We start from the raw sequence: 13,043 nt of genomic DNA on the forward strand, positions 1-13,043 counted from the left end.
CTGGGGTGAAAAAAGCATCTTATATACTACACATTTGGGATTAGACAAGCATAAGTGACTGTCACATTTAGGACAGAAATATTCACATTTAGGACAGGTGGCGCCTGAAACCCATGCCCATCAGTCTGTCACATCAGCCCCGTGCGGGGAACCTGTCTGAGCCTAAAGTCATGCAGCAGTATCTTATGCTGTTTGAAGACTCTGCTGGCAGGGTTTCCCAAGGGCCTCCACCTAGCCCTTCCCCAGGTGTGGAAGACATAGAATGCACTGACGCACAACCACTTATGTTTCCTGATGAGGACATGGGAATACCACCTCAGCACATCTCTGATGATGACAAAACACAGGTGCCAACTGCTACATCTTTCTGTAGTGTGCAGAATGAAAAGGAGGTCAGGGAGGAAGACTGGGTGGAAGACGATGCAGGGGACGATGAGGTCCTAGACCACACATGGAATGAAGGTTGTGCCACTGACTTTCAGAGTTCGGGGGAAGAGGCAGTTCCTTGGCTTGGCACTTCTTCACACAATGTGCTGATGACAAGCCCCGAGTGGTTTGCACGCTGTGCCATCAGAGCCTGAAGCGAGGCATTAACGTTCTGAACCTTAGCACAACCTGCATGACCAGGCATCTACATGCGAGACCTTCAAAACGAAGAAAGGGCCCAGGCACCTCCTGCTTCCTCTTCTGCTGCTGCCTCGGCCTCTTCCTCCTCCTCTGGAGGAATGTTGGCACCTGCCGCCCAGCAAACAGACCACCAACAACACCACTTCCGTCACCAAGCACCTCCACCATGTCACACGGAAGTGTTCAGCTCTCCATCTCACAAATCTTTGATAGAAAGTGTAAATTCCCACCTAGCCACCCTCGATCCCTGGCCCTGAATGCCAGCATTTCTAAACTACTGGCCTTTGAAATGCTGTCATTCAGGCTGGTGGAGACGGACAGCTTCAAACAGCTCATGTCGCTTGCTGTCCCACAGTACGTCGTTCCCAGCCACCACTACTTCTCCAGGAGAGCCGTGCCCTCCCTGCACAACCAAGTATCGGATAAAATCAAGTGTGCTCTGCGCAATGCCATCTGTGGCAAGGTCCACCTAACCACAGATACGTGGACCAGTAAGCACGGCTAGGGACGCTATATCTCCCTAACTGCACACTGGGTAAATGTAGTGGCGGCTGGGCCCCAGGCGGAGAGCTGTTTGGCGCACGTCCTTCCGCCGCCAAGGATCGCAGGGCATCATTCTTTGCCTCCTGTTGTCTCCTCTTCCTACTCGGCTTCCTCCTCCTATTCTACCACCTCATCATCCGGTCAGCGACAGACCTTCACCACCAACTTCAGCACAGCCAGGGGTAAGTTCTGAAACTGATGTGTTTGGGAGAAAGGTCCCACACTGCGCAGGAGTTATGGCGAGGTATAGAACAACAGACCGACGAGTGGTTGCTGCCAGCAAGCCTCAAGCCCAGCCTGATGGTGTGCGATAATGGGCGAAATCTCATTGCAGCTCTGGGACTAGCCGGTTTGACACACATCCCTTGCCTGGCGCATGTGCTGAATTTGGTGGTGCAGAAATTCATTCACAACTACCCTGATATGTCAGAGCTGCTGCATAAAGTGCAGGTCGTCTGTGCGCGCTTCCGTCATTCTCATCCTGCCGCTGCTCAGCTGTCTGCTCTATAGCGTAACTTCGGCCTTTCCACTCACCGCCTCATATGCGACGTGCCCACCAGGTGGAACTCCACCTTGCACATGCTGGATAGACTGTGCGAGCAGCAGCAGGCCATAGTGGAGTTTCAGCTGCAGCACGCACGGATGAGTCGCACTGCGGAACAGCACCACTTCACCACCAATGACTGGGCCTCCATGCGAGACCTGTGTGCCCTGTTGCGCTGTTTCGAGTACTCCACCAACATGGCCAGTGGCGATGACGCCGTTATCAGCGTTACAAAACCACTTCTATGTCTCCTTGAGAAAACACTTAGGGCGATGATGGAAGGGGATGTGGCCCAAGACGAGGAGGAGGAAGAGGGGTCATCTCTAACACTTTCAGGCCAGTCTTTTAGAAGTGGCTCAGAAAGAGGATTTTTGCAACAGCAGAGTCCAGGTACAAATTTGGCCAGCCAGGGTCCACTACTGGAGGAGGGGGATGAGGAGGAGGATGGAGCATATTCACAGCAGGGTGGCATCCAATGCAGCTCGGGCCCATCACTGGTGCGTGGCTGGAGGGATATGGAGGACGCATACAGACAGCTTGTCCTTACCTCTGGGCAGCCTGGCACACATGAGCGACTACATGCTGCAGTGCCTGCGCAACGACTGCAGAGTTGCCCCACATTTTTATGTGTGCTGACTACTGGGTGGCCACCCTGCTGGATCCCCGTTACAAAGACAATGTGCCGTCCTTAATTCCCTCATTGGAGCGTGATCAGAAGATGCGCGACTACAGGCGCACGGTGGTAGACACGCTCCTGAGAGCATATCCGACTGACGCTGGGGGACGAGTGAAAGCACAAGTCGAAGGCAGGGGAGGAGGAAGAGGTCGCCAACGCAGCTGTGCCAGCACCTCAGAAGGCAGGGTTAGCATGGCCGACATGTAGAAAAGCTTTGTCACCTCGCCGCAACAACCGGCCCCAACTGCTGATATGGAGTGTGTTAGCAGGAGGCAGCATTTGAAAAACATGGTGGAACAGTACCTGTGCACACGACTACATGTACGGACTGATGGTTCTGCCCCATTCAACTTCTGGGTCTCCGAATTGTCCACATGGCCAGAGCTTGCCCTGTATGCCTCGGAGGTGCTGGCCTGCCCTGCAGCCAGTGTACTCTCTGAATGTGTATTTAGCACGGCAGGAGGCGTCATTACAGAAAGACGCAGCCGGCTATCCACAGCCAACGTGGACAAGCTCACGTTCATGAAAATGAACCAGTCTTGGATCCCACAAGACTTGTCTGTACCTTGTGCAGAATAGACATTTATACCACCATCAAACATACATTCTTGTACTCAAGTCAAGTGCAATGATTCTTAGTTTTTTAGTTTTTTTATTTGTTCCCTTCTCTGAGTTGCAGGTTAATAATTTGTAATTTTTAGTTATTTTATTTCATTTTAAGTTATTTCCCTACCCACATTTGTTTGCAGAGCAGTTGCCATGCTCTTAAGCACATTTTGTTGCCTTTTACATCCCTCTAGCCTTTTCAAGAGCCATTTTAGAGCCATTTTAATTTAAAAAAGTGCCAATTTTAGTGCCCTAAATTGAAAAAAAATATTTTTTTCAATTGTCGGGTGACATTTTACGGCGTATACAAGCCCCTGCTGTGCCTCGGTGACAGGTGCCTAAATCTCTCAAAATCCTCTGTTCTATTGCTGGGTGACATGAACCCCCTTTTGCCGTGAATGAACCCCTGCTCTGCATTGCTGACAGGGGCCTAAATCTCTCAAAATCCTCTGTTGTATTGCTGGGTGACATGAACCCCCTTTTGCCGTGAATGAACCCCTGCTCTGCATTGCTGACAGGGGCCTAAATCTCTCAAAATCCTCTGTTGTATTGCTGGGTGACATGAACCCCCTTTTGCCGTGAATGAACCCCTGCTGTGCCTGGGTGACAGGGGCCTAAATCTCTCAAAATCCTCTGTTCTATTGCTGGGTGAAATGAACCCCCTTTTGCCGTGAATGAACCCCTGCTCTGCATTGCTGACAGGGGCCTAAATCTCTCAAAATCCTCTGTTGTATTGCTGGGTGACATGAACCCCCTTTTGCCGTGAATGAACCCCTGCTCTGCATTGCTGACAGGGAACTAAATTAGTGAAAACATCTGTTACTGATCTGAAGATGCGCAACTACAAGCACACGCTGATGATAGCATTTCTCACCTCACAGCGGGGGCACAGTGGAAGCACAAGGCGAAGGCAGAGGAGGAGGAAGAGGTCACCAACGCAGCTGGGGCACCACCAGCACCTGAGAAGGCAGGGTTAGCATGGCAAAAATGTGGAAAAGCTTTGTCAGCCTTGGAGGTACTGACCTGCCCTGCAGCCAGTGTATAGTGTGAACGTGTGTTTAGTACGGCAGAGAGCATTATCACAGGCCACAGCCAATGTAGACAAGCTTACGTTTATTAAAATGAACCAGGCATGGATCCCACAGGACTTGCATTTATACCAGCCTCAACCATCTATTCTTGTACTCAAGTGCACTTATTCTTAGTTTTATTTTGTAATATGTCCCAATATTTTGGGGGATACCCCAATTTTTTTTTTTTAAATAACACAAATCAGTGTTGGCTACCTATTCCTCCTTCACCGTCGCTTCCACCTACACCGCCCCGTCAACCTACACCGCCACATACAACCATCCACCGCCTCCTCAACCTCCTACTCTTAGATCCAGATTGTTATTTTTTATTTTTCTGTATTTTATGTTATTTTAAGTAATTTCCCTATCCACATTTGTTTGCAGAACAGTTGTCATGCTCTTAAGCACATTTTGATGCCTTTTGCAGCCCTCTAGACGTTTCCGGGGCTATTTTAGAGCCATTTTAGTGCCCAAAAGTTTGGGTTCGGGGTCGAGTTCAGGTCAAGTTCGGGTTCCGAACCCGAACTTTTTTTTCAAGTTCGGACAACCTGCTGAACCCGAACATCCAGGTGTCCTCTCAACTCTACTAACAGTATGTCAGGTAGAAAAGTGCATGGCCCTGCACAGGGGAGTGGCAGAGACCTAAATATTTCTGACGCAGGCAGAGGTTGTAGCAGAGTAAGGGGCCGTGGCAGCAGGAATCACTTTGAGAGGCTTGAGGCTCCCAGTCTCAGCTAGCGGTCGTGTCATGACCAGCAACCCAGCAGTTCTTAAATGGATGACTCGATCTACGACTTTGTCGCAAGTGATATCAAACACCCCCAGCCAAGAGTCAGTGGGTTTGTCTGTTCCCAGAGCCACAGACATATTGTATGCTGTGGGCTCAGCTCTACTATATAGCTAAGACGAGGTACTAGAAGACAGTCAGCAGCTGCTTCCTCTGCTAGGCGGGCAAGTAAAGATAAGGAGAGTAGTGTGGGAACTGGTGTTGAAAGCGGTCAGGCTCCTGACCCAGAGATCATAGAGGAAGACATCAGTGACATGCAGACAGTACTCAATGATGATGATGTAGCTGATCTCACTTGGGAGCCGGGTGACAAATGGGCTTCATCGTCATCGGGAAAATAGGGTGGCAGCTTGCCTGTGAGCCAGCAAGTCGCTAGCGTGTGCGGGAGTCAACAGGGTGACAGCAGTGGGAGGTCAGGAGCCAAATGTGCCAGGGGTAGACCTGCACCTTTCAGAGAACTGATGACTCGTGCCGAGCCGAGGTGGAGAGTCCCAAGCCGTCATTTCTTTCTCAAAATGGCAGTACCAGCCCTGCACAAATATGTGGAACAGAAGCTGGGCCAGTCCTTGAGCTTGTCTGTGTCTGCCAAAGTGCACGGCAGACAGCAGCGCCGATGTGTGGAGCTGTAACTACTGTCAGGGACAGTACATGTCCTTTACTGGGTGAATGTGGTTCCTGCACAGCCACACCAGCAACTTGGCCAGATAACGCCGCTTCCGCCTCCACGTTGCCACGCCGTTGGTCCAGTGACAATGTCCGCCTCTGCTGCTTCATCCTCCACCGTATCCTCAGCCTCTAGTGCAAGGACAATGCACAGTGCCCCTCCAGCATACCACATGTGCAGGGCATGGCAGTGTCACACTGTTCTACACCTCATTTGCCTTGGCGAACGGAGTCACACAGAGGAGGAACTGCTCAGTGTCCTTCAGCAAGAAACCGAATCCTGGCTTTCTCCCCAACAACGCAAAATCGGGAACATGGTGACTGACAATGGGTAGAATATTGTGTCGGCGCTGAGTCAAGGAGGGCTGAGCCATGTGGATGGCAAACGTGTTCAATCTGGTTGTCAAGCGTTTCCTGAAATCTTCCGCCCCTCTGCAAGACATCATAAAAATGGCCAGGAAACTTTGCATGCATTTCAGCCACTGGTACACCACGAAGCACACTCTCCTTGAGCTGCAGTGGAAGAAAAGCATCCCCCAACATAGGCTGATAAACAATGTTTCCACCCGTTGGAATTCCACCTTCCATATGTTGGACCGACTGTATGAACAGAGAAAGGCCATGAACGATTTCCTGATGATTCAAGTGGACAGGAGTACTCCCCTGTGTAACTTCAATGTCAGCCAGTGGCAGCTCATGCGTGACACCTCCTGTTTGCTCAGATCCTTTGAGTATGCCACATTATTTGTCAGTCACCAGGACTACGAGATGAACAACATCATTCCACTGCTTCATGTCCAGGAACAGATGCTGCTAAATATGGCTGGTCAGGGGACTGAAGACGTGGCACCTAGATCTCATAGGCACGTGAGACCTGTGGGGGCTGAACTGGAGGAGGAGCAGGAGGACATTAGAGAACAAGCAATGTGTAGCAAAATGGGTGGTTTTTCGACACAGGTCACAGGAGAGAAGGAGCAGCCAGAGGAGCAATAGAGAGATGAGGAAGATAAGGCAGATGACCCAGGCACACCTTGGCAGTATGCAGTGGAGATGGAGGCAGGGAGTCCCTCCGAGTCACTAGCGCAAATGGCCCACTGCATGCTCAGTTGCTTGGGTAGTGACAGACGAATTGTCACCATTGTGCAGGGGGGTGAATTCTGGCTCTCCACCTTGTTGGACCCTTGCTACCGGTCCAAAATGGGGGCCTTTTTTACACCCGCTGAGAGAAAGAACAACCTGAACAAAAGACATCCTTTGTAGTCATTTGGCCACTGCCTTTCTGCACCATCGTCCATCGTCTTCTAGGTCTGACCGGGGGGGCCCTCTGCACTCACGTTCGACTGCCGTGGCTGCTGGGGAGGGGTGGTGGTGGCAGGAGCAGTACCAACTCCATCAGCAGCAGCCTGAGTCTACAGTTGCTGATGAGCAGCTTTCTTCACCCGGATAGTGTAGAAACTACTCACCAGCAACTAGACATAGAGCAGGACCTGAACCAGCAGGTGGTGGCATACTTGGACAGCACTCTGCCACCCCACATTGAAGATCCGCTGGACTACTGGGTAGCCAAACTGTATTTGTTGCCGCAACTATGAGATAAAATCTGTCCTGCCCGGTCAGGAGTGGGGCATCAAAGCGGGAGTTTAGTGTGGGAGGGCCATAGTTACACCAAGAAGAACATGCTGTCCACCCAAAATGTGGAGAAACTGACCTTTGTCAAGATGAATCAGGCGTAGATCCAGCCAGGATTTCCACCCACCAAAGCCTGATGCATCAGACTGGATCATTCATGGTGTCACACCAACACTTTGACAAAAGAGACCAGTTTCTTCTGACTACCTGCTTCAGCTGCTATTCTGATGCTGACACACGCCTGATGCCGCACATCTGATGCCAAGTGCTCCTTATTTCACCCACCATATTCATCAGGTACTGGTATTGCCACCCACCTCCACACTCTATCATTGGGCCACTCTGTGGTCTCCTCATGCTGCCGCCACCTCTAGACTGTGTCATTGGACTAATTTGTGGTCTCCTCATGCTGCCGCCATCTCCAGGCTCTATCATTGTGCCTCTCTGTAGCTTCCTCAAGCCATCTTCACACTTTGTCACTGTGCAACTTTGTGGCCTTCTCATGCTGCCGCCACCTCCACACTTTGTCATTCTGACACTCTATGACCTCCTGATGCTACCGCCACCTCCTGTCACCACCAGACATCTGAGAAGCTCTGACAGACGTCCTTCAGAACCTCGGGTTATGGTCCTGAGGAGAGGATGTTGGTCCCAGTGACGGACATTAGGGCCACTCGTCTCATCAGGGCTTTCCATAGGTCCCATCCTGAGAAGGTGGGCTCTGAGTGTCCAGAGTCCACTCGTAGAAGGAGGGGTACTGTCACCACCAGACATCTGAGAAGCTCTGACAGACGTCCTTCAGAACCTCCTCCTTGAGGTTCCTTTTGTTTTGCTTTCATTTTCTCATCTCGTTAGCCTCTCTCAGCTGTCATGTAGTTGCACTGATTGCATCCCTTTAAATACCTTCCCATACTGCATCACTTTGCGGTTTATATTACTTCCTGGAGTGTGTGCATGCTGATCCTGCTACTGAGTCTTCTACAGATAAGTTTTGTTCGTTCATTTGTGTTTTCCTGTTTGCTGGATCCCAGGTGACCCTGACTCCCTCCGTATCTAGTGTAGGGAGCTAGTGGTCATGTCCCCTCACTATTATAGGGTGTTCAGGTGTTATACAGTTGAGGTACGAGGATATGCGATCATCTACCATTGGGATTTTTGCATAGGCTGAGCAGTTAGGGAGAGAGCCAGGTCTGATGCAGGGCTCTCCCTTTTGTTCCTTAGTTTTGGATCCAGTCAGTCGGATCTTCATTTTGTGTCTTCTAGTTTTCTGTACACCTTCCGTGACATTATAAACCGCCAAAACCGTCTGAAGCATGAATCCGGTTTCAACCTTGATTGACCGCATGCAGGGTCTTTCACTGGAGGTAGAAGATCTCTGGAAAACTTTCGTTTTAGAGAGGATTGCAAACTCCATTTTTGCCCATTCCTCTGGTGATGAGGAGCGGAGGGTGGGGATCATCATATCGCTGCTCAGGAATAACGCTCAGTCCTGGGCTTTTTCGCTGCCGGTGGGGGCACGGCCCCTCCGTTCAGTGGATGAATTTTTTTTAGCCCTGGGTCAGATATATGATGATCCGGATCTAGACTACGTCTTTTATGCCAGGGTAAACAGTCTGCAGAGATATACTGTTCAGAATTTCGGAGATGGGCAGCTGATACTGGTTGGAATGATGCTGCACTCCGAAGTCAATTTTGCCATGGTCTTTCAGAGGGATTGAAAGATGCATTTGCCTTTCATGAGAGACCTACCTCCTTGGACTCTGCCATGTCTCGGGCCGTTTGTATTGACAGGCGTCTTAGAGAGAGAGGAGAGATCACTCCTTCCTGTCATACTCAGTCCAAGGACAGTGCGGCGGTCTCATTCAGTGCACAGGGGTCTCAGTCGCTCTCAATCCCTTCTGAGCCGGAGCCCATGCAGCTGGGTTTGATTGCCTCTGACAATAGAAGATTCAGCCCTCATGGGAAGGTTTTTTTCTGTTGTGGGGGTATAAATCATTTGGCAAATGTTTGTCCCTCTAGGAGATTCAGGCAGTTTTTTGAGAGTAATAAAGTAACAAAAAGAAAAAAATCCTCTAAAAACATTCCATCTGTTACTATTGGCAAGGTTGATGCGTAAATTGAAGGTTTTCAGTTTGCTTGTAGTTCCCGTTTTGTCATACCTGCCAGGGTGGCGCTAGAGAGCAAGAACATGTTTTGTGAGATTTTTGTTGATAGTGGAGCAGCTGTCAATCGCATTGATAGTCAATTTGCTATAACTCATGGTTTCCAGGTATGCACTTTGGGAAACGTTATACCTGTTTTTGCTATTGATTCCGTTCCACTTTCTCAGAAATCGATAAAGGGCATAGTTCACAATATCCATTTGATTGTGAGTGATACTCATGTTGAGGATGTGTCATGTTTCGTCCTAAGCGGGTTGCCTACTCCTCTAGTGTTGGGACTACCCTGGCTCACTAAACATAACCCCACCATTAATGGGCAAGCGAGGCAAATAAATGGTTGGAGTGACTTTTTGCAGAGAAAATTGCCTCACAACATCTGTTTCTGAGGTTTCTACTAAGACTGTACCATCTTTTCTCTCTGAATTTTCGGATGTGTTTTCGGAGAGTGGTGTTCAGGACTTGCCCTTCACAGGGAGTACGATTGCCCTATTAATCTCACCCCAGGCGCCAAGCTCCCTAAATCTCGTTTATACAATCTCTCCCAACCTGAAAGGGTCGCTATGCATGCTTATATCTCTGAGAGTCTGAGAAAGGGACACATACGACCCTCGAAGTCACCTGTTGCCGCTGGTTTTTTCTTTGTTAAGAAAAAAGATGGTTCTTTAAGACCATGTCTGGATTTCAGGGAGCTGATCAGTATCACAATTCGTGACCCTTATCCGCTTCCTCTGATCCCGGACCTGTTTAACCAGATTGTTGGGGCTAAAGTTTTTTCCAAGTTGGATCTAAGAGGGGCATACAACCTGGTCAGGGTCAGAGAAGGAGACGAATGGAAGACGACCTTCAATACCCCTGAGGGCCATTTTGAGAATTTTGTAATGCCTTTTGGCTTGATGAATGCTCCAGCCGTCTTTCAGCATTTTGTGAACAGCATTTTTTATCATTTAATTGGGAAATTTGTATTAGTGTATCTAGATGACATTTTGATTTTTTCTCCTGATTTCAAAACTCATAAGGAACACTTACGTCAGGTCTTGCTCATCCTGCGGGAGAATAAATTGTACGCTAAACTGGAAAAATGTGTGTTTGCGGTTCCAGAAATTCAATTTCTGGGGTTTCTTCTCTCCGCTTCTGGTTTTCGCATGGACCCCGAGAAGGTCCGCGCTGTGCTTGAGTGGGAGCTTCCTGAGAATCAGAAGGAGCTGATGCGTTTTTTGGGTTTTGCCAATTATTACAGGAAGTTTATTTTGAATTATTCCTCTGTTGTTAAACCACTCACTGATATGACTAGAAAGGGGGTAGATTTTTCCTCCTGGTCGGTAGAGGCGCGTAAGGCCTTTTCTAATATCAAGGAGAGTTTTGCTTCCGCTCCCATCTTGGTACAACCTGATATTTCTCTACCCTTCATAGTTGAGGTTGATGCTTCAGGTGGGTGTGGGTGCGGTCTTGTCTCAGGGTCCCTCTCCTGCCAAATGGCGACCATGTGCCTTTTTCTCAAAGAAACTCTCCTCCGCAAAGAGAAATTACGATGTGGGAGATAGGGAGTTGTTGGCCATCAAGTTGGCTTTTGAGGAGTGGCGCCATTGGCTAGAGGGAGCCAGACACCCTATTACCGTGTTTACCGACCATAAAAATCTGGCCTACTTGGAGTCAGCCAAGCGTCTGAACCCGAGACAGGCCAGATGGTCTTTGTTCTTTTCAAGGTTTAATTTTGTTGTCACGTTCCACCCTGGGGTTAAGAATGTGAAGGCGGATGCCTTGTCACATTGTTTTCCGGGAGGTGGGAATTTTGAAGACCCGGGTCTCATTTTGGCTGAAGGTGTGGTGGTCTCTGCTCTTTATCCTGAATTGGAGGCAGAGGTTCAGGTAGCCCAGTCAGAGGCTCCTGATCTTTGTCCTCCTGGGAGGTTGTTTGTGCCTCTCGCTTTAAGACACAAGATTTTTAAGGAACACCACGATACTGTCCTTGCTGGGCACCCGGGGGCAAGAGCCACAGTGGATTTCATCGCTCTGAGATTCTTGTGGCCGGCGCTTTGTAAGTCGGTTGAGGGTTTTGTGGCAGCCTGCGAGACCTGCGCTCGTGCCAAAGTCCCTCATTCACGGCCATCAGGTCCTCTCCTTCCGTTATCCATTCCTTCCCGTCCTTGAACACATCTGTCCATGGACTTCATTACGGACCTGCCTCGTTCCTCGGGGAAGACTGTGATTTTGGTGGTGGTGGACCGTTTTAGCAAAATGGTGCATTTCATTCCTTTTCCTGGCTTGCCCAATGCTAAGACGCTGGCGCAGGCATTTATTGATCACATTGTCAAATTGCATGGTATCCCTTCAGACATAGTCTCTGATAGGGGCACACAGTTTGTTTCCAGATTCTGGAAGGCTTTCTGTTCTCGCTTGGGGGTTCGGTTGTCATTCTCTTCTGCTTTCCACCCGCAGTCGAATGGTCAGACAGAGCGCGTCAATCAGAATCTGGAGACATATCTGCTTTTTTTGTGGCGGAGAATCAGGAGGATTGGTGTTCTTTTGTGTCCCTTGCTGAGTTTGCTTTAAATAACCATCGTCAGGAGTCCTCTGATAAGTCACCATTTTTTGGTGCATATGGGTTTCATCCGCAGTTTGGGACATTTTCTGGAGAGGGGTCTTCTGGTTTACCTGATGAGGACAGATTCTCCTCGTCTTTGTCATCTATTTGGCAAAAGATTCAGGATAATCTAAAGAGCATGAGTGAGAGATATAAGCGTGAGGCGGATAAGAGACGTGTGCCTGGTCCGGACCTGAATGTTGGTGATCTGGTGTGGTTGTCTACTAAGAATATCAAATTGAAGGTTCCCTCCTGGAAGTTGGTTCCTAAGTTTATTGGGCCTTACAAAATCTTGTCCGTCATCAATCCTGTTGCCTACCGTCTTGATCTTCCTCAGACTTGGAAGATCCATAATGTTTTTCATAAGTCCTTATTAAAACCTTATGTCAAACCCATTGTACCCTCGTCTTTGCCTCCTCCTCCGATTGTGGTTGATGGTAATCTTGAATTTCAGGTCTCTAGGATTGTGGATTTTCGTGTTGTCCGTGGTACTCTCCAGTACCTCGTTCATTGGGAGGGTTATGGTCCTGAGGAGAGGATGTGGGTCCCAGTGACGGACATTAAGGCCACTCGTCTCATCAGGGCTTTCCATAGGTCCCATCCTGAGAAGGTGGGCTCTGAGTGTCCGGAGTCCACTCGTAGAAGGAGGGGTACTGTCACCACCAGACATCTGAGAAGCTCTGACAGACGTCCTTCAGAACCTCCTCCTTGAGGTTCCTTTAGTTTTGCTTTCATTTTCTCATCTCGTTAGCCTCTTTCAGCTGTCATGTAGTTGCACTGATTGCATCCCTTTAAATCCCTTCCCATACTGCATCACTTTGCGGTTTATATTACTTCCTGGAGTGTGTGCATGCTGATCCTACTACTGAGTCTTCTACAGATAAGTTTTGTTCGTTCATTTGTGTTTTCCTGTTTGCTGGATCCCAGGTGACCCTGACTCCCTCCGTATCAAGTGTAGGGAGCCGGTGGTCGTGTCCCCTCACTATTATAGGGTGTTCAGGTGTTATACAGTCGAGGTACGGAGGATATTCGATCATCTACCATTGGGATTTTTGCATAGGCTGAGCAGTTAGGGAAAGAGCCAGGTATGATGCAGGGGTTTCCCTTTTGTTCCTTAGTTTTGGATCCAGTCAGTCGGATCTTCATTTTGTG

Source organism: Bufo gargarizans, chromosome 8, assembly GCF_014858855.1.
Source record: "Bufo gargarizans isolate SCDJY-AF-19 chromosome 8, ASM1485885v1, whole genome shotgun sequence".
Lineage (NCBI taxonomy): Eukaryota > Metazoa > Chordata > Amphibia > Anura > Bufonidae > Bufo > Bufo gargarizans.